Source organism: Nomascus leucogenys, chromosome 17, assembly GCF_006542625.1.
Source record: "Nomascus leucogenys isolate Asia chromosome 17, Asia_NLE_v1, whole genome shotgun sequence".
Classification (NCBI taxonomy): domain Eukaryota; kingdom Metazoa; phylum Chordata; class Mammalia; order Primates; family Hylobatidae; genus Nomascus; species Nomascus leucogenys.
Window position 1 is genome coordinate 55,068,429 of NC_044397.1, and position 18,557 is coordinate 55,086,985.

The window sequence follows — 18,557 nt, forward strand, 5'->3', positions numbered from 1 at the left end:
CCCAGCTAATTTTTGTATTTTTAGTAGAGGTGGAGTTTCGTCATGTTGGCCAGGGTGGTCTCGAACTCCTGACCTCAGGTGATGTGCCCACCTTGGCCTCCCAAAGTGCTCGGATTACAGGCGTGAGCCACTGTGCCCGGCAGTCTGGACATTTTTTGAATAGCTACTGAATAACTCATGTATCAAAGAAAAACAAAATAGAGATTAAATACTACTTATACATAAATGATAATAAAATATCAGCACCTCCTCATACCTGTGTCCCCCTGGTGTGTAGCCCAAGCTGTGTGCGGGGTGAAGGGCACACACCGAGGGAGCAGTGAAGCCCCAGCTCCGCCCTGCAGGAGCCCTGTGCTCAGTCACCCACTGCAGACACCAAGCTCCTGGCCAGTCCTCCCTGACCAGGGCTCTTTCTCATGGGTGCATTGCCAGGGGCAAGAAAGGGGAAGTCTGTGTTCCTCAGGACAGAGGAGTTTCAGCTCAAGAAGTGCCTGGCTGTCCAGCTTGACACTGTCCCCTCCCACAGAGCTCCAATGCTCATGGTTGGGGCCTGCCTCTCTGTGGTCATGGCTGAACTCACAGTGTTTGGGGGGATGAGCCACCCTGCTGCTGGCTTCTGGCTCCCCCTCGATGGTGACACTTGGGCAGCTCCCATCTTGCCCTCTGCGCAGATGGGGCCTAATCTCCTTACTGCCTCCACTGTCCACGTGGCTGCTGCCTGTGGGTCCCTGCACGGCTGCTGGAGGGAGCTGCTTATGCACAGGCTGAGACCAAGATCCCCTCACTTGTACCATCTGCCAGGTCCCCGCCCTGCAGCCCCTGCACTCATGGCATGTTCTGCTGCCTTGAAGGCCGCTGCCTCTGTCCCAGCTCCATGGGGTCTCTGCTCTACAGGGGTAGCTTCTTCCTTGAAAAGATGCTGCTTAAAGTCAGAGGATGGATGGCTCTCCTTGGGGAATTTCTAGCTCTGGACTGTGCCACAAGCCCTGGATGTGGTATGTGTATGTGTGTGCATGCATGCACTTAGGTATGTGTGTGTGTGTGTGCATGTGTGTGTGGTTGGGGCAGGGGCACCTGCAGGCTGCTCATCATCTGAGTGGACCCTGTTCTCCACTCTTCCTCCTCTGCAAAGCCCAGGCCCCTTTCCCAGCTTCACATGACTCTGCGTGCACCTTCAGGAGAAATGGAGTCCTGCTCCTTCTATTGCACCCATCAACCAGGGATGGGGGGAGGGGGTGGAGGTGGGGAAGTTGATCCTCCCTGTTGCTGCCCCATGGTGGGAGGAGAGACGGAGCCCAAACCATGTTTTAGATGCTGATAGGCTTAATGGTAACAGCACAGGAGTTTGAGATGCACACGGCTCAACACCTAATCTACGTCTCACTTCACTTTCTCATCTGGGGAAGTGGGCTTGGGACCCTGAGCCTCCCAGGTATCACAGGGTCCTAATAGTCCCTCACAGAAGGAGCAGACCCAGAGTGAGCACTCCCCAAATGCCACGCTGTCCCTTTCTCACCCTTGGAGTGGAGCCTGGGGGTTCTCAGAGTTGCTGGGAGAGTCCCAGGAGCCCTGGCCCCAAATCTGCATCCTACACATTGCCTGGGAACACAGGGCCCATTTTTTCCTTGGCCTCTGCTGCTCCTCTCCATCCTGCTAGGATGGCTCTCTCCCCCTGGGGGCAGAGTGGGGGCAGGAGGTGGTGGGAGGGTGGAGGGATGCTGCTCAGTAAATAATGCAGAGCCGGCAGCTCTGATTGGCTTCGGGGAGGCAGACACTGTGTCTACATAAATGGCAATCACATCTTCTGTGCCTCTTAACTGTCACTGTGAAGAGGAGAGAGAGAGGACAGAGAGCAAGTCACTCCCGGCCGCCTGTGAGTACCGCTCTTTGTCCTCATGGCTCATGCGTCCAGCTCCCTGGATGGCCATGACCCTGGGGTTTGGGGTGGGAGGTTTGCCGGTTGATTCTAGCTGTGCTGAGTTCCCCTCCTGCAGGAGGAAGGAGGTTCGGCCGACAGGGACAGCTGAGCATTCAGTGTGTGCAGGTGACACAGGGTTTACAGGAACTTTTCAAGAAAATAGGCACCAACCTAGGTCGGCTTGCTTTTTTGTGCCATCTGCAAGCAACAGGTCAGGCAGAGAATCCGAAACTTTGGATTGCTTTTTAGGCCGCATTCCTAGAGCCATGACAGCAACATAACTAAGTGAGTGGAAATTATTTTCCAGACTGGCTTGTGGACATGTAGAGACCGGGGAGGCCACACGATGGGTGGGAAAGAAGGAGGCTATGCAGCCCCACAGACTCGGGTTTGCATTCAGATGCATACCTCCCCGGCTGCCTTTCCTTCCTCAGACATGAAGGAGAGGAGCTAATTAACAGCATCTTCCCCCAGATCATAGTAAAAACCAGGTCTGATTTTATAAAGGGGCGGGCACACAATAGGTGCTCAATAAATGAGAGCTCTATTATGAATAAGGGAGGAAAGTGTGAGGGCACTGAAAATGCTGCTGAGAGGTGTGCTGCGCCCTCCATAGCCTGTTTTCTTCAGTTTCCAAGCGAAATTCAGGCGGGTGACAGGGGTTCTTCCCACAAGCTTGTTTCTCTCTTGAAGACTCCAAGGGCAGAGGCTCCTTGCGAAAATTTCTCATTCAGATAAGCAGGGTTTCCCCTCCAAAAAGTGACAATCACTGCACAAAAGCTGGTCCTCTGTTGGTTTGTCAATGGTGCCAGAGACAAACACTCCTTTTGCTGGGGGCACGGGAGTCCTGCTGGCAGCATGCGGTGACCCCGGACTAGAACACAGGCATCCTGGATGGCTGACCACAGAGCAAGTTAAGGGGCATCTGGATGGTTCTGAAGGAAACAAAATCAAGCCATTCTCAGCAGTTTCTTTTCTTCCTCTCTTCTGGGCACACACTGGGTGGGCCTCTACACACAGCCAGTGTGAAGAAAATAATTAAAATAAATCCCCCTTAACTCCCCTTGCCACAAATTCAAAGAGATAGCCTGGGGGATCTAATTACTTTTGTTTTCTGCTCTTCGAGATGTTGATTATTCTGAAGGTTTTACTTTCAGACACTTAAACTGAGTCAGCTGTTAAGTTTAGGGCATGGCTCTAGGAAAATCACACTACGTGGGTATTTTAAAAGAAGTGTTCTGCAGCTGGGCGCAGTGGCTCACGCCTGTAATCCCAACACTTTGGGAAGCGAGGCGAGTGGATCACCTGAGGTCGGGAGTTCAAGACCAGCCTGGCCAACATGGTGAAACCGTATCTCTACTAAAAATACAAAAATTAGACAGGCGTGGTGGTGCGTGCCTATAGTCTCAGTTACTCAGGGGGCTGAAGCAGGAGAATTGCTTGAACCCGGGAGGCGGAGGTTGCAGTGAGCCGAGACCACGCCATTGCACTGCAGCCTGGGCAACAGAGCAAGACTCTGTCTCAAAAAAAAAAAAGAAGTGTTCTGATGTTTTGTGTTTGTCTGGTGCTTGTTGGCATTTCTGGAGGAAGACATTCAAGGAGCCCAGAGGCACCTCGTGGGCATATGAGACAGCAGTGGGCACAGGACCTCGTAGAAAAGGTTAGAATCCCACTGTGCTGAGAGAGAGCAGAGGGTCCTGGTCTTCTGGTTTGTACAGAGGCAAGTGTGAAAGCCATTTCTGAGCTGTGCGGGCTGAGAGGAGCTCCGTGCCTGCTGCATGCTTCCCTCAGCTTCTCCACATTGCTGTAGAGGGGATCAGGCTGCTACTTTGCAGAGCTGATGTGAAGTTTAGGAGAATATAGGTAAAGGGCTTACACTGCTGCCCTGTATATGGCAACTATTCAACATTTCTTCTGCTTTGGAGGAGGTAGGGGAGAGGCACTTCTCTTGGGGCATGGAGGGCAGCAGAGTTTGCTGAGCCTCTGCCTGTTTCTATTGGGATCAGCCCAGGTGGGTGGAGGCAGACGTGTGTCTGTGGGGTCAGTGCTCCCACCCGAAGCCACATTCCCCTGTTCTCCCATGTGCAGTGAACCAGGCAGGAGCCCTGGACCACACTCTGGGTTGCAGGCACCACCTTCCCCATCCCCAGTGCGAGCCCTGTTTAGAGTCCTGTGGTCTCATCTCTGGCCATGGTGAGGACACAGGCAGCTGACAGTGCAGGTGTAAGTGGATTCCCAGGCCAAAGGTGTGTTAGGAAAATGCTGGCTTCAGAACACCAGCACCCACTCCTTCACTTACTGGCTGTGTGGCTGTGGTCAAGTTAAACAGCAATAACTCTACTGGCCTGGCAGGGTTGTGAGCGTGTTCAGTGAGATAATGTATACCATGAGCTTATCAGGAGCTTGAGCACTGCTGATTTGTTTGGTTTCTTGGACAATAGGGTGTGGCAACCAAAGTTCAACAGATTCTCAGGAGTTTTTCTTGGAGGGGGGCACCTCAAGTGCAGGCTTCTTAGCAACACCAGGCCCCAGGCCAGCAGCTATTCAATATGAGGAATAGGGAAGCATTCACTGTGAATCTAGAAGTCAATATTTGCCACCAAACTGGCTAGTAAGGACTCCCCAAAGAGTGTACCAAAGCATACTAAACAGATTCACAGTGCAGGTGTCCTGTGTTTGTAATAGACGGTAAACCAGGCCATGTCATGGGCACTGGATATTATGACTATGATGAAAAGAAGCAACCAACTAGAACATAATTCAAATTGTCTCAAGCCATTAGCAAAGGCAGATGGTTATGATCTCTTGTGAACTATTAATGTGACTGCAAGAGAAAGGGGGAAAGAATTGAGAAAAAGTAAGGGAAAAAATTTGTAAGCAGGGGTGATTTCTGAAAAGTTTCTTCTGACATAACTCTTCAATAAAATGAAAACAAAAGAGAAAAGTTAAAATTACCTGGTAGTTATCATAGAAACTTTCAAGATTAGCAACCATGAATGAAAATAATAAAATTTGAATGTTTTAAGGTTTAAAGTTAAAATGTGAATGAAGGAGCAAAAGCTTACAGAGATGGAGTGTCTATGCTCAATGCCTGATGGTAGATGACATTTCTGTATCATTCCAGTTTTTCAAAAAGAAATTGACAACACCCAAAAAGAACTGTACAACTCACATGTCTTAATTCCACTGGGGAATTAATATCTTTGAGAGACAGACCCAGTAGGTGCGACCTGTATGGTGATGGTGGGGTGTCATCTACTCATGACGGTGCTGCCCATAACAGCAAACAACTAACAGGCAAAGTGGGGATGGATAGTGTCATAGGAACACGGTGAAATCCCCACTCAGCAGCCCTTAATAAGTGCAAATAGGAGCATTATGTTAAGGAAATTCTGCATATTGTATTTAGGCATACAGGAAAAATGTCAAGTGAAAAAAGGATCCCCAGTCATACACACATCCTCACTGCAACTATTTGAATTGTCTATGGTCAGGACTAAAATGGAATAATACCAATCAGTTTCATGTCCTTGGCATTCTTTTTTGTCTTTTGAAATTGCTCAAGTTATGAATTTTTCCAGCCAGCATTAACTTAGGTCACAGCATGGTTACAGAGATATGAGTGGAAGTAGCATCTTTCCATGGGAGGAAAACTGAAAACAAAGACAAACTTCTCTATGGCTCCTTTCCACGGATAATTGTTGGCCAAGAATCTACTTTGACAGAGCATTGTTTATTAAACAGGGAATGAATAAGAAACACCTGCACAAAGCCCCTTCCTCCTTCATGTCAGCAGAGGAGCAAGGATTTCCCCTGAATTTTGATCTTTGTTTGTTGTAGAAATTTTCTCCATTTTCTCTTATGCTACCTCAGGAGAAGAGGCTTCTGCCTATCTTTTATAGCATCAATAATAATAATTGCTAGACACGAGTTTACAGTCCAAAGTGCTCTCTGCCTTCATGAGCTTGCGGCCCATTTTACAAGTAAAGAAATAGACTCAGAGAGGCCAGGACGTCAGCCAGCAGCTGCATGCCTCTTGCCGCAGAGCTATGGACTCAAGCTGTTTTCTCTGAATGCAAACCCACCATTCTTTCTACTCTTCATGAGGAGGAGGAGGAGGAGGAGGACTGTCCTGTGGAATTGTATTGCTGAAAGCATAGCTCCACTTGATCGTGGCAGGTCCATTTGCCAACACAGACCAATCTCGCCAAGGAGGCCAGCTGGGCGGAGTGGGACTTAGAACCCAGTGCAAAGTCCCTTACAGGAGTTCCTTTCTGGACAGAAACTCCCTTGAGATGATGGATTTGATTCCTCCTGAATTTGCACAGGTGTGGAGAGTGAAATGATATGCTTCAAGCATCTACCTTGTAATTATCTTGTACTCTCTTCATGGTTCTGTGTGGTGCCTAGGATGATGGCCATGGTACAGATTGCAAGTGGAGCTGCAATGGAGTGGATGTGTGTGTTTCTCCCAGCATTCCTATGTTGAAATCCTCACCTGCAATGTATTAGGAAATGGGAACTTTGAGAGGTGATTAGGTCATGAAGTCAGAGCCCTGATGAATGGAATGAGTACCCTTATAAAAGAGACCCTAGAGAGACCCATCACCTCTTTCACCATGTGAGGACATAGAGAGAAGGCTATGTCTATGAGAAACAAGCCTCACCAGATACCAAATCTGCCGGGGCCTTAATCTTGGACTTCCAGCCTCAGAACTCTAAGAAATCATTGTCTGTTGTTTATAAGCTGCCCAGTCTATAGTACTTTTTATAGCAGCCCAAAGGGACTAAGATAGGGGGCTTGGCCACAGTCTCACCTCCAGCCAAGAGCTGCCCAAGCCCTTTCTCTTTCTGGTTACCATTTGTAATGAACATGATCTATAAGCAACCAAGGCACCGTGGAAGCTGCAGTGCCCCTGTGGTCCTCAGCAGGCATTTGGGAAATCATTCCTTGCAGCCCTGGGAGAAACTGGTTTTACAAGTTTCTAATCCTCAAGTTACTTAAGCCATGCTCTTTTCATCAACCGATATGCATCTGGCTACAGCTGTTAGGGATGCTCTGTACCTGTGTTTGAGTCCAGGACATTCTCTCGGTGTCTTCAGGAGCCAGACTGCCGGAGTTCAACTGTGGCCTCATCTGACTACAGCAGGTGTGGAGTGTTGGTTCAGCTGTGCAGCCTCTCTGTGCCTCGGTCTTCTCATCTGTTAAAGGGAATAATAGTAGTCCTCACAAGGTTCTTATGAAGATTAAATACAAGAACCAGGCAAAGAGCTTAACTTGGTTCTTGGCACATGTAAGTTCATACCAACGTTAACTATTTTTTAGACCAATGAGAGAGTGCCTATTTAAACAAGAACACCCGGGTTTACATAAAAGTAGTGGTACCAGTGTAAGACAGTGGCAAGGGTGTGTGCATATGTGTGTTTGTGGTGCCCTGGCTTAATTGTGCCAATTATAAGTAGAGACACTTTGGCCTACAGGATGAAGGAAACAGGGGTTCTGCCTCGGCTTTGCTGCAACCAGCTTCACACCTGGGACAGTCCTTCCCTTCTCTGGGTCCCAGGTCCCTCCCTTTTAAAATGAGCATAGTAATAGCTCTCACCAAAAAAGCATTAAAGGAGCTAAGATGTCAGCCTGTCCTGGATCTCTTTTCCAACAGATCTCTTGTCTCCCCCACTGACTCCAAACCACACAAGCCATGCTTCTCAGGAACCCAGGACGCCTGGATTGTGGTAGGGTTCTGCCAATGGGAGGTTTAGTGGGAGGCTGGAAGGCAGAGGTAGCAGCATCCCCGTGATGCTGGCTCAGCCTCCACCTCCATGCCTGCTCTCCCAGCAAGCCTGACCTGGCAGCTTTGCACGGACACCCCGGATCCTGGTTCCAGGAGCACAGTCTCTCCCATCTCTCCATTGGAGGGATGGGAGTGCATCATAGTGGCCAGAAAGGTTACCTGAGCTTCCTCAGTTACCTAAGGTCACGCAGCTAATAAGCCTTGGAGATAAGACGCAAGCCGAGTTCTCTGGATCCAGAGTCCACCCCTCTCCCCCGCAGCGCCATGCTGCCTCCCAGAACTCTTTCTATTTATGTTGCTTTTTACCCATGTAAGGGAGTCTGTGATGTTTCTCTCTCTCTAGTTTATAAAGCTCATGTGCTAAGGGCCTCAGTGACACAGAATCTTCATGACTTTCTGAAGAATGCTGCGGGAACCTGGGGTCAATCATGTAGCATACTTGGCTTTGAGGACCAGTCTCTGAGAAGAGCAGTTGTATGGAAAGTAGGCCTGAGCACTAACTCTGGCTCTAGTCCCTGACTATTATCTCATCAAAGAATCTGACAAATCTGTCAGCGCTCCCTAAGTCTTGTAAGCTAAAAAAAACCCAGCAGTTGCAAAACAGTGGATTTCCAGTTTGTAAACAGATGAGTGTGCGAGCCGTGGAAGAGAAATACAGGTGAAGATAATGTGTCCTAGAAGGGGAGGAAGGAAGGAGCTGAGGAAGCCGGCCTCAAAAGCCTCAAAATGAGGCACTTCTGCCCAGTTAATAATTTTATTTTTTACTTAAAGAAAATTAATAGACTTTCAGGGCAGTTTCAGGTATAAAGGAAAGTTGGACAGAAAGTAGAGAGTCCTCATATTTCCCCTCTCCCCCGCCCCCCACAGTTGCCCTATTATTAATGAAAACGTTTTACTAAACACTGACTCTGCAGCAGCTCTCACCCCGTCATCTCATTCATCTTCCCAGCAGCACCGGAGGGAGGTATTTGCATGCATTCTTGCTTTCACAGAGGCTGAGAAGGAGCCTCAGAAAGGGGTGGAGGTTAAAGGTAACAGAGTAACTGAAAGCAGTGACTCTTGACCTCGGGTCTGCCTGACACTTGGTGGTGTAGCTGGAGGCCACTCGTGAGCGGATTTAGATTATTCACGTGCCTCTTGGCCACTGACAAAAATGCTCATGTAAAGCTTCTTAGTAGCCTGTTGTTTAACCAGAGTCTTAAGGGTTAAAAAAAGAATTTAGAGGATCTTTTTTTGAGGCAAGTTTATCAGATAGCCATTCTCCTGTTATTAAAAAGCTCTCATGGCTAGAAACTTCTTTATGGTCTCGCTTGGAAGCATTTCTCCTACTGGACATTTTTATGGTCTTTGAACCCACAGAGAAAATGTCCATCAGGAAGCCAGTCAGGCTGGGCACAGTGGTTCACACCTGTAATCCCAGCACTTTGGGAGGCCAAGGCAGGCAGATCACAAGGTCAGGAGTTCAAGACCATCTTGACCAATATGGTAAAACCCCATCTCTACCAAAAATACAAAAATTAGCCAGGTGTGGTGATGCGCACCTGTAGTCCCACCTACTCAGGAGGCTGAGGCAGGAGAATTGCTTGAACCTGGGAGGCAGAGGTTGAAGTGAGCCAAGATCATGCTGCTGCATTCCAGCCTGGGCCACAGAGCAAGACTCCATCTCAAAAAGAAAAAAAAAAAAAGAAAAAAAAGAAAAGAAAAAAAGAAAGCAGTTAATCCAGGGGGAAATCAGCCAAATTAGTTTTGTGCCTGGATTTATAAGTATATGCTTGAGGGGGATAGTGAGCCAGGGCCTCAGTCCCAAAAGCTTACGTGTTTTCTGAGACATAAACTATGGCTCTTTTTTTCTGGAATAGTGTAAAAAATGTCAACCCTATTCTTTTCATCAGGATGGAAAAGGAAAGTCAAGAGAGGCTGAACAAAGTCTCCAGTGTCCCAGCGTTTGCAGCAAAATCATGTTTTGCCCGCACGAACAGGCAGTACCATGGACAGATCCACAGTGCATGGTTGCCATCGCCCCTCCGGCTTGTGAGGAATCCACTACCTCACATGCACAGTGGCGTGAATGGGCTTGCCCGTGGTGCTAGGGGTCTGGGCTGGGTTCTCTTCAGTGGCTGTGGCAGAGAAGTCCTAAGAGTGAAATTGCAGTGCCCAGACTGCGAGACACTTAGTCAAGTGCTGAGCATGGAGGGCTAGATGCTGGGCAGGGACTGAGACAGGAGATGGCACAGGTGGAAGTGGTCAGGACTCAATGGTGGGAGGGGCTGTGGCTCCTGAGCCATAGTGTCTCCTGTGACTCTTCCTTGTGGCAAATATGTGAGGGGCTGGTGATTTGAATTGTCTCAAAGGTAGAGAGTAGAGTCCAACAGGGTATATTACAGAAACAAAATGTCTAGAGGACCAAAGATCATTTATTCATTCATCATTCAGCAAATACCTACAGTGCTCTCTGTTGTCCAGAGCCTGTGACTGGTCCTGAGAATGCAAAAATAGATAAGTTGAGGACTGTGCTTGGAGAAGCCCACCATTAGCAAAGGGTATTACTGAATGTTGCATTACAACAAAATAACCCCACAGGTCAATCAGGAGGTCTGAGGGAGTTCAGGGGAGTCCATCTCTTCTTGAAGCATGTGGCGCTGGAGATGAGCTCTGACTGTTGCTGATGCAAAAAGACATTGAGCCAGAAGTCCAGGGAGGCAGCCGGCTTACTGTACACAGGCAATGCACCACAGGGGCTGCGTGGAGAATAGCACAGCGTGGAGAATAGTGTGGGGTAGAGAATAGTGTGGAGAATAGTGTCGTGTGCAGCTGCTGGAACACTGGGCAGATTATGTCAACAGAAGCTATTTCAAGGGCCTGGAGAGGCATAAGCCACAGCCTTTATCATAGGCTAAGTCTTCCAGCTAATATTTACACAGCTTGGGGGCATAAAATATCAAACAGCTACAAATGAGCAAAAGATTCTCCGTGGCTTCATGCTAAGAGCTTTCTAAAAAGGTCTTTGTGGGAAATAATCTGTGAATAAATAACAGAGAAAAATTTAAAATATAAGAACCAGGTCTTATTTTACACTTTGACTAGGAATATTTCTTTTGGTGTATGTGGTAGGTGTCTGCTTGTTGTGTTTGTTTATTCCAGAGCCACATGCTTTGGCCTGGTGCTGTGACTTAAAGCTGATACCCCCAGAAGCTGAGCGTCTTTCTGAACCTTGCCCAGCTACCCCTTCTGAGTCTTCAGCTTGCTGCCTCACATGTGTGGCCCCCCAGGAGGGCAAATAGATATAGCTAGAATATTTGCCTCAAAAGGCATTGCTAATAGTCACACACCAGGTACACGTCCTGAAGAAAAGATTATGAGATTTCACTACATAAAAATTGACATTCTCATAGGTCAAAATAGAATGATAAGCAAATTGGGTCCAACAAAAATGAGGAAAATGCCTGCAAAACATTTAACAGACATAAGAGTAGAATTATTAGTATATTAGAACTCTCACAATTAAATAAGAAATACCTAACATCCTAGTGGAAAAGAATGCAGTGAGCAAGAAATTCATTAAAAAAGTAATCCAAATGGCAAAGAAACACACGAAAAAGCTATTCAGTTTCATTAATCAAAGTACAATGGGGCCGGGCGCGGTGGCTCATGCCTGTAATCCTAGCATTTTGGGAGGCTGAGGCAGGTGGATCACTTGAGGTCTGGAGTTAGAGACCATCCTGGCCAACATGGTGAAACCCTGTCTCTACTAAAAATACAAAAATATAGCCGGACATGGTGGCATGCGCCTGTAATCCCACCTATTCAGGAGGTCAAGGGGGGAGAATTGCTTGAACCTGGGAGACAGAGGTTGCAGTGAGCCCAGATCGCGCCACTGTACTCCAGCCTAGGCGATAGAGTGAGACCCTGTCTCAAAAAAAAAAAAAAAAAAAAAGAAAAAAAAAACTACAACGGAATCATTAAATGCTTATAAGGCTGGTTAAACTTAAAATGAATATTCAAGCCCAGTGACTGTATGGTAAAATGAGCATTCTTATACACTCCCTATTGGGAGAGTAATTTGGTAAAAAAAATAAAAATAAAAAAAAAGATGTTTTAGGGGAAAATTTGGCAATATATTTTCAAGACACTAAAAATATTTATCTCTAGAAGAATTTGTTCTAAATAAATTATAAAATAAGTGTTCTCCTTTTTATAAATTTTTAATGCAAAAGAAAGTGCAGAAATGTAAACAAGAGGTTGCACATTTTGGGATTATTTAGAAAAGCTAATAGCTGACATTTATTGAGTGCTAATTTGTTACCATTTATTTATTTCGTTGTTACACAAAATTCTTCAAGGTATTACAGGCATATCTCTTGTGAAAGGAAAATATCTTAGGCCCTTTCAAGCTGGGAACCACTCAGGGAATATCTGTCTCCCATTCTATTCAAGTCATCCCTTTGCTCACAGAGATAGATGCACATTTTGATTGCCTTCTTTGGAAAGACTTATCAGAAACTCAAAAGAATGCAACTATCTGTCTCTCACCTACTGTGAGCTGGAAGCCCGCAGTGGGAGGGCCTTGCTTTGCACTGTCTCCACCTTTCTGGATGGAACTAATGTACTTCTTACAAATTGATTGATGTCTCATGTCTCCCTAAAATGTACAAAACCAAGCTGTGCCCCGACCACCTTGGGCACATGTCATCAGGACTTCCTGAGGCTGTGTCATGGGTGTGTCCTCAACCTTGGCAAAATAAACTTTCTAAATTAACTGAGACCTGTCTCAAATTTTCGGTGTTCACACCTCAGAAATATTGCAAATTCAGTTCCAGGTGACCACCATAAAGGGAGTCGCATGAACTTTTTCTCTCCAGTTCATACAAAAGTTATATTTACACTATACTGTAGTCTATTAAGTGTGCAATAACATTATATATAAAAAGTATATACCTTAATTTAAAAATAATTTATTGCTAAAAATGCTACCGATCATCTGATCCTTCAGCAAACATAATCTTTTTGCTGGTGAAGGGTCTTGCCTCCACGTTGATGGCTGCTGACTGGTCAGGGTGGTGGTACCTGAAAGTTATGGTACCTGTGGCAATTCCTTAAAACAAAGTAACAATGAAGTTTGCTGCATCGATCAACTCTTCCTTTCATGAAGGATGCCTCTGTAGCATGTGATGCTGTTTGATAGCATTTTACCCCCAGTGGAACTTCTTTCAAAATTGGAGTCAGTTCTCTTAAATCTTGCTGCTGCTTTAGCAACTCAGTTTATATAATATTCTAAATTCTTTGCTGTTGTTTCAACAATACTCACAGCCTCTTCAACAAGAATAGATTCTATCTGAAAATGTCTTTGCTCATCCATGAGAAGCAACTAATCTGTTCAATTTTATCATGAGATTGCAGCAATTCAGTCATATCTTCAGGTTCCATTTAAAATTCTAGTTCTCTATTTCCACCATATCTGTAGTGACTTCTTCCACTGAAATTTTGAATCTTGAAGTCATCTGTGAGGATTGGAATCAACTTCTTCCAAATCCTGTTAATGTTGATATTGTGACCTCTTTCCATGAGTCACAAATCAAATGTTCTTTTTTCTTTTTTTTTTTTTTGAGACAGAGTCTCGCTCTGTCGCCTAGGCTGGAGGGCAGTGGTGTGATCTCGGCTCACTGCTGCAAGCTCCACCTCCAGGTTCATGCCATTCTCTTGCCTCAGCCTCCCGAGCAGCTGGGACTACAGGCACCCGCCACCACACCCGGCTAATTTTTTTTGTATTTTTAGTACCGACAGGGTTTCACCGTGTTAGCCAGGATGGTCTCGATCTCCTGACCTCGTGATCCACCCACCTTGGCCTCCCAAAGTGCTGGGATTACAGGCATGAGCCACTGCGCCCGGCCCACAAATGTTCTTAATGGCATCTAGAATAGTAAATTCTTTCCAAAAGGTTTTCAATTTACTTTGCTGAAGTTCATCAGAGGAATGACTATCTATGGCAGATGTAGCCTTATGAAATGCATTTCTTAATAAGACTTGAAAGTCTAAATTACTATTTGATCAATGGACTATAGAATGGATGTTGAGTTAGCAGGAATGAAACCATTAATCTCCTTGTACATCTTGCTCTTGAGTGACCAGGTGCATTGTCAATGAGCAGTAATATTTTTGAAAGGAATCTTTCCTTCTGAGAAATAGCTCTCAACAATTGTCTTCAAATATTCAGTAAACCATAATGTAAACAGATGTGCTGTCACCCAGGCTTCGTTGTTCCGTTTATAAAGCACAGGAAGAGTAGATTTGGCATAGTTTTTAAGGGCCCTAGGATTTTCAGAATAATAAGTAAGCATAGGCTACAACTTAAAGTTACCAGCTGTGTTACCCTCTTTGAGAGTCAGCCTGTGCTTTGAAGTTTTGAAGCCAGACATTGACTTCTCCTCTCTGGCTATGAAAGCCCTAGAGGGCATCTTGTTCCAATAGAAGGCTATGATGTCTACATTGAAAATCTATGGTTTACTGTAGCCACCTTCATGGATTATCTTTGCTGGATCTTCTGGATAACTTGCTGCAGCTTCTCCACTGGCTCTTGCTGTTTCACCTTGCACTTCTGTGTAATGGAGACAGCTTCTTTCCATAAACCTCATGAACAAAACTCTGCTAACTTCAGACATTTTTTCTGCAACTTTCTCACCTCTCTCAGTCTTCATAGAATTGAAGACAGTTAAGACCTTACTCTGGATTGGGCTTTGGCTTAAGGAAATATTGTGGCTGGTTTGATCTTCAATTCAGACCACTAAAACATTCTCCATATCAGAAGTCAGGCTATTTTGCTTAGCATTCATGTGCTCACTGGAGTTATACTTCTAATTTCCTTCAATAACTTTTCCTTTGCTTTCACAGCCTGGATAACTGTTTGGCTTCACTTTTGACCTGGCTCAACTTTTGACATGCCTTCCTCACTCAGCTGAATCATTTCTAGCTTTTGATCTAAAGTGAGAGACATACTACCTACTCTTCCTGTCACTTGAATACTTAGAGGCCATTGCAGGGTTACTAATTGACCTAATTTCAATATTGTCACATCTCAGAGAATAGGGAGGCCCAAGGAAAGGAAGAAAGACAGGCGAATAATGGGTCAGTGGTTCAGTCAGACACAAATTTATTAAGTTGACCATCATGTGGGCGTGGTCCATGCTGTCCCAAAACAATTACAATAGTAACATCAAAGATTGCTGACCATAGATCACTATAACAGATTAATAATAATGAAATGGTTTGAAATATTACAAAAGTTTCTGAAATGTAACACAGACTCACTGAGTGAGCACATGCTTTTGGAAACATTGTGCCTATTGACTTGCTGGATTCAGGGTTGTCACAAACCTTCTATTTGTAAAAAATGCAATAAAATGGGATGTACCTATACTATTATTGTCATGATTTTTGTTCCAAGTTAAAGAAAATGAGGTTTAGCATGGAAGCAATTTACGCTGGGTTGTACAGCTAATACATACTATTATAATAGCTAATACATGCAATTATGATAGCTAATACATAGAATCAGGGTGTGACTCGCAGTCCTTTCTTTGGCTCTCAGTGTTGGAGTGTTGGCCCCTGGGATACACCAATGCTTCCCACTATGTGGGTGAAAATTGGAAATAATATAAATGCTCAACAGTAGAGGTACATGTTGTGAACATGGCACATTCACATTTTGAAATACTTGTGAGAAATCACACAATAGAAAAGTATTTATTGGGCGGGTGTGGTGGCTCATGCCTGGAATCCCAGCACTTTGGAAGGCTAAGGCAGGCAGAACACTTGAGATCAGGAGTTCAAGACCAGCCTGACCAACATGGCGAAACCCTGTCTCTACTAAAAATACAAAAAAAAAATTAGCCACGTGTGTGCCACCATGCCCTGTAGTCCCAGCTACTTAAGAGGCTGAGGCAGGAGAATCACTTGAACCTGGGAGGCAGAGGTTGCCGTGAGCCAAGATCGCACCATTGCACTCTAGCCTGGGTGACAGAGCAAGACTCCGTCTCAAAAGAAAAAGAAAAAAAGAAAAAAGAAAAAGAAAAGTATTTATCAACATGAGAAATGTACTTAGAAATTAGTAAAGAAAAACAGGCTAGCAAAAAGATCTGCAGTGTGATACCATTTGAGTTAAAAATTTGAGTCATATTAATTTGAAATACTTCCACTTGAGGTGAAAACCAAGTTTCACTGTATGTGCAAAATAAAAAAAAAAAAGTCACTTCCAACTAAAAACTGATTTCAAAGCCTGCAGGCCCCAAGGAATTGTAAGCTGGCTGCTTTAGCACGTAGCCATGATGTTTTGCTAGTGAACAGGACACTCCTTGGTCATTGGCTTAAGAAGCACAAAGGTGCAACAGAACTTCAGACAGTCATTGTGGTTGTTCTCATGCTTGCTAGTTTGGCATTTGCTGTTGCTATAATTTAGAGTCTAATCTTACATCTCAATCACTGCCACTCAAGCACTAACTAGCTGAGAATTGCATCCTCAAACAATAGCTTTAATATGGGGGCTGGATCTAATAAGCCTTGAAATAACATAAAAACTGCTGTAACTGTTCATTTAACAGAGAATACGGAAGTAAAAATGTTAGAGAGAATGCCAATGGAAGGAAAAGCACATTCAAGCAGTACCTTTGTCAAAGTACCTTGACCAAACTTCAGCCAAGCTCCTCTGGCCCAAGAGGGAAGAGCTTAGCCAAGTCTCCTCCTTGGCCTTCTGAGCACACCTTTGATGTCCAATCAGGCTCATGTGCTTCCACTTTTGGTATCTAATCCAGAGTTCCTTTTTCCCCTCCACCCTTGATACTTACCCAAGTTCCTCTTAGTAATTTTCCACCCACGGACCCTCTCACCTGCCCGTTGGCTGTAAGTCCCTATGTGCCCCTGTTGATTTTGGAATTGAGTTCAGTCCCTCCCCTTTTGCAACATTCTATCCCTATTGCAGTGGTCTTGAGTAAAATCTGTCTTGTCAGTTTTAACAAGTGTCTGGTGAGCAATTTTTCTTTACCACCTTTAACCTCACAAAAATTGTTAAAAATCCCAGCATGGACAATGGGGAAAATAGAGAAGTGCTGGAAGCTAATATTAAGGTCATCACCACTGCTAATAACAGTGAATTTTGAATATTCCTAAGCACTTAACTCCCATGGGAAAATTTGTCTTAAATTTGTCCTGGAGCCAGCTATAAATTTGAATCCTATTTCTGCAATTACTGGTCATGTGACATTGGGCATATCACATTGCCTCTCTGAGCTTCCATTTCCTCATCTACAAAATTTTGGAGTATGAAAAAGATTTGAAAATGCATCCCTTGGCTAGCATGCAATTGTCCCTCACAAATAGAAAATATTCTAGAGGCTGGGAGCGGTGGCTCATGCCTATAATCCCAGCACTTTGAGAGGCCCAGACGGGCGGATCACTAGAGGTCAGGAGTTCAAGACCAGCCTGGCCAACGTGGTGAAACCTCGTCTCTACTAAAAATACAAAAATTAGCTGGGCATGGTGGTGGGCGCTTATAATCCCAGCTACTCAGGAGGCTGAGGCAGGAGAATCACTTGAACCCAGGAGGGAGATGTTGCAGTGAGCTGAGATCACACCATTGCACTTCAGCCTGGGCGACAAGAGCAAAACTCCGTCTCAAAAAAATAAATACATAAAATAAAGTAAAATAAAAATTCTAGAAGGACACATGCCAGAATTCTGGGTGGTGGGATTCTAGGCTTATCTTTTTATTTATGTTGTTCACTGTCCTGTTTTGAAAATACAATTGATTCTTATTCACACATTCCACGTATGCAAATTCTCCTACTTGCTAAAATTCATTTGTAACCCCCAATGTCAATAAATATCAATACTCATGGTGCTTTTGAGACCATTCAGGGACGTACATATGTGTAGCATGGTGGAGAATGTGCTTGTCCAATGCGTATGTTCCCAGCTGAGGCTGAACAAGGGAACATGCTGCCTTCTTGCTTCAGCTCTCATAATGTAAACATGTGTCCTTCTCTTTGTCTATTTAGTGCCACATCCTTCACGTTTTTATGTTTTTCTTCTTGGTGATTTTGCTGTTTAAAATGACCCCCAAATGTGGTGCAGAAGTGCTGTCTAGCCATCCTATGCACAAGATGTGCCTTATGGAGAAAATACATGTGTTAGAGAAACTTCCCCAGACAGGAGTTACAGCGCTGTTCGCTGTGAGTCCAATGTTAATGAATCAATATATATTAAATAAAGTGTCTCTTAAAAACACATAAAAAGTTTATGTATTGATTTGTTGACAAAAATGTTGGGATCTTTCTTCAGGAAGTTGTATTTCCCCTAGAAGAAATGGTTCAGTATTCACTAATTCAGAGTTTATGGCCATGGCAACTATCGTAGATAGAATACAGCTACCCGCAATAATGAGAATTGCCTGCATATTACTTATGCAAGGAGGGAGTAGAGCATTAGTTTTAAAAAGCAAGTGGTGCATAAAGGTGCAGTTCCATCTGTGACAGAATCAAGAGGAGGGAAGAAGACTAATTTTGAGGGGGTGTGCTGCCCCAGGCTCTGAACTGAGGCTTGTGTACATTGTGTGACTGTGCCTTCATGCCCTCCTGAGAGGTCAGCATTGCAGTCTTCATTTCCCAGATGAGGAGAGGGGCTCTAAGGGGCAAGCTTGTCTCTTTCAAAGGCAGGTAAGGGCAGAGGCAGGACTTGGACCAGTGTTTGTCATTGAAGTTGGAAACGATCATGAAAATAAATGTGTGCTTCTAGTCTATTGAAATAAAGCGACATTGTGTTGTTCCCAGTTGAATAGCTGGTGAAGAGGAGAAGCAGCTTTT

General features: G+C 44.9%; 1 protein-coding gene across 7 annotated transcripts in view; it reads left to right on the forward strand.

The window, feature by feature from the left end:
- The window catches only part of DDC (dopa decarboxylase), a 106,359-nt gene that overhangs the window by 2,374 nt on the left and 85,428 nt on the right, over positions 1-18,557 (forward strand). For 6 of the 7 annotated variants that reach the window (XM_003275015.2, XM_004090947.2, XM_004090949.2 and 3 more), the window contains exon 1: positions 1,816-1,873. The exons of the other annotated variant lie outside the window; for it this stretch is intronic. The gene's annotated coding sequence lies outside the window, so the exon portion shown is untranslated. Of the gene's footprint in view, positions 1-1,815; positions 1,874-18,557 lie in introns of those variants that run through there. 7 annotated transcript variants of the gene reach the window in all.